General features: G+C 46.5%; 1 protein-coding gene across 1 annotated transcript in view; it reads right to left on the reverse strand.

The window, feature by feature from the left end:
- Positions 1-3918, reverse strand: part of LOC109951914 (endophilin-A1-like) — a 17099-nt gene that overhangs the window by 5525 nt on the left and 7656 nt on the right. The window lies entirely within an intron of this gene.

Here is a 3918-nt window from a genome sequence, read left to right on the forward strand (position 1 = left end):
TCTCATTGAGTCGGCTCGGGTTACATACGTGATGTCTACATGTCTTACAAAGGAACACATTCTGTAATATAGAGTATCCACAGTGGGCTCCTACCCACCTACTGGGAGGTTCAGTAGGTTGCTAATCATCCCATAAACCTTTGTTGTTGTGTTAGGTTTAGGAAATAGATCATGGCTTAGATTAAAACACTTCCCCTTTTATACCAACGAGACTAGGTTAAATAACAGAAACAGCTGCATCGATAATAAAAACCTCAGGGTGGACAAGCTGTTTAACTCACTTTGGATGTTATCATGCCATTGAATGGCCCACTATCAGTTACTGGACCACAGTGGGCTCCTACCCACCTACTGGGAGGTTCAGTAGGTTGTTAATCATCCCATAAACCTTTGTTGTTGTGTTAGGTTTAGGAAATAGATCATGGCTTTAATTAAAACACTTGTTAAAATTCGCTTCCTAGCTGGTGTTATAGCTACTATGTCCACTAGAGGTCTCCTTTGTATCAATGATCACCACCTCCTGGGCTACTGGGAGGTACAGTCGGCCCCTTTTCAGCCATATTTACACTATGGGCATGATGGTGACTGATAATGGTGTGGCAACATCTGCAGCAGTTGTTGTTTTTGTCTAACCACAGGCATCTTGTCTGCTAACTGAACAACTGCTTTTATCCAGCTTTTCCTTTTCTTTTTTTGACAAGAGCTTCTCCGCAGCGCTCTGAGTGTGCTGAGACAGTAATAAATGCTGAGAATGAATGAATCAACAGCCAGACCACAACCAGTGTTTGGTTTCAGTGGCCCGTTGACATCGACAGACACCGTAGGGCAAGCAAAGCCTTCGCCTCAAGCAAGGTTATAACAAATGTTGTGGCATCTGATTCGCATCGAGGGTCCTCTCGCTGCCCTCGCAACCTCAGATGCATCTTCGTCATTCTCAGGATGTCACCGTGTGAGCAGGAAATGCCGCAGAGTGACACTTCTTGCTTTCTAATCGGGTTGCAGGGCAGGAGGAGGGAGGGAGAAAGTGGGATTTTCCACGAACGTGACTTGTATCAGTCTCACACCTTAGTGGGGGACACACACTGATCGGTCCACTATGTCCACTAAGCTGCAGGTACATGACAATTCAACTGCCAACGATAATAAAACTAACTCACACAGTATTATTAAGGCTTCAAATGAACACGTTTCAACAGGTCTAGTGCCCAAACCTCGCTTCCAGTGACAATGTCATGCAGGAAAATGACAGAAAAATTTAACCTTATACGTCCTGATAGTCACAAATTTGAAGCCTTTAAAGCTCAGCGTGCTGAGCTCAGCGGGCTGATTCTGAGATCAGAAAATATGTGAGGAAGGCTGGTCGATACAGCTTTACTGTTGTTTTATGGAGCCCAGGGGAAGAGGTAGATAAACCAGCACCAAACCAGGCTCCTGGTAATATTTTATGAATGGTTAGTGCAAATCTAGTCTGAACTGTGTGTCAGCCAGACACGAGTGTACACGTCGGTGAGGAATTTTATAGTGAAACCATAACATCACGTAGCCACAGGTGTGGTGCTGCTGGAGCACGCCACACCTCCTGTTGTCATACGTACACACACACACACACACACATCTTCACTGTATGAATGAATACACACGTACGTGGAAGCACATCATGCACACACACAAAATGAGTTCACTGGCTGAGCAGCTAATGATGTGTGTGTGTGTGTCCTGTGGTGCAGTACATCTTCATCATCGAGCTAACTAACCTTGCAGATGTAAAGATGAATATGTGTGTGTGTTTATCCAACCGCTTACACGCCTGAGCACCCACCTGTGTGTGTGTGTGTGTGTGTGTCACTGAGACACAAAGCCTGTTGTAAAATGAAAGGAAAAAACTAAAACCACAGCAGGAAGGAAAAATGAGAAGGAGGGACTGGTGAGGAGGAAGATGCAGTTGCCATGGAGACAGAGATCTGACTCGGTCTCAAAGGTTTCCTATAGTTGTGAGGACACTTATCAATGTAACCCCCAAGTCCCTGAGCCTGGCCTCAACCAGAAGAGCTGAACAGAAGAGAAACTGCTGAGTAGAAGCCACAGGAAAAGACAGGCCTCGTCCTCTGAAACGTAGAGGAAACATGGATGGACATAACCCCGACCCTCGGCCTGACCCTAAACTGGTTCTAACCTGAGCCCTGAAACCAAGTGTGGACCCTCAAACAGCACATTGTAGCAGGCAGCAAGTGTGGCACAGGGAGGCCACGATGCACTGTTACATAACTCTCTGTCCCTCTGGGCTTTGTTACTCTCCTCTGCTGCTTCACGCTGCGTTGGATTCATTCCTGTCTGACCAGCTTTCAGCTCAGCACCGACACTTTTCATCTTTTACTGCTAAACACAGGTGTGACAGGAATAAACCTCACTATGATAGGAGGCCAGAGAGAAATCAGGTAGAGCAGCTTTAAAGTCTTCTGGCTGGGTCTAATCCCTGGAAAGCGTCACCACACAGTGGAGGCAGGTGGAGAGGTTTCCTCACATCCCACACACAGGTGAAGCTGATTTCCACAACCAGCCCCTCAGATAAAAGTCCACGCAGCTGTAACTTGATTCAGCATCAGTGTTGTTGTGCTTTGCCTTTGATTTATAACGTTGAGCATCAGATCTCTGTCCCTGAGCCAGGTTTCTACACACAGTCCATCAGTTTTAGCAGCAGCAGGGACGGTTCCGTCACCTGATGCAGAGGAGCGGGGGAAGTCTGCAAGCAGGACCCAAACAGGGATATAATGATTCGTCTCCTCACAAGTTGCTCCTCAGAGAGAAACTATGAGACCCAGCAGCCTTTTAATTCTCAGACAGAGAGAGAGAGGCTGAGCTGACAGACTGAGAAGAAAGAGCAGGCAGCGATAGGGTTTAATATTTAGTGACAGGTAGAGCTACAGGTCAGTTGGAAGGGGTAAAAGTGCATTTAAAAAGACAGGGCCACAAAGAGGAAGAAGAGCAACAGAGGGAGAGAAAAGGGCGACAGAGAGAAAAAAGAAGAGAAGAAGAGCATTAGCAGCTTTAGCAGCTTTGTAAAGGTCTCAGAGACTTGTTTAACTTTGAAAGTACAAGGCTGCATGTGAACAACACTGCTTTAAAATGTGACGCCGACCCGTCATTCTGTTCTGTGCTTGGAGCAGGAAGCAGAAATAAAAACAGAGAAATCACAGAAACATTGTTTTGGAAAGAATGAAGATTTTAGGCAGAGACGGTGAGCGCTCAGACTCCAGTTAGTCCAAGGCTCAAGGACGCTCAGAGAGACAGGGGTCACGTGCACATCTAACCTGCGTTCCTGAAATCTAAATTATCAGAGAAAAGAGGACGGGAGGAAACCAGGACAAGAGACGATGAGACCAAAGCAGAAAGCTGGAGAGAAAGAAGAAAAAAGACGGGAGGACGGAGGGAAAGGTGAAGAGGGAAGATGAGGAGACTGAAGCAGAAGAAACACATCATTAGGAGGCAGAAACAGATGTGGAGGATCAATACAGAGTGTTCCTGTGTTGCATTATAGTTCCTGGCTCTGACCAGCTGCAGTGCAGCAGCTTGGAGACGACACAAACACCTCCCCGACACCAGCACCAGCACCAACAGCAGAAGAAGAACATTCAAAGGCACGATTGTTGACACATCTGGTGACGTCTCAGTTGTGAAATGACAACTTGTTCTAACACGCGGCAGTGTGACAGTGGAAACCAGGCACATACATAAATACAACTGTTTCCACTTCATCTTTACAAGATATTCACAGAAAGGTCCAACCAGGTTATGGAGGAAGTGCTGTGATTGGTCGGCCACTGCGGGAGGCGGGGCTTAGGCCTAATGTTAAAGGTGGAGTTTCTAGTAAACACCTGAGGTTACAGGGCTGATGTCAGGGTTATTTTAAACCACGTTTTT

The sequence above is a fragment of the Monopterus albus genome, unplaced genomic scaffold (assembly GCF_001952655.1).
Source record: "Monopterus albus unplaced genomic scaffold, M_albus_1.0 scaffold418.1, whole genome shotgun sequence".
Lineage (NCBI taxonomy): Eukaryota > Metazoa > Chordata > Actinopteri > Synbranchiformes > Synbranchidae > Monopterus > Monopterus albus.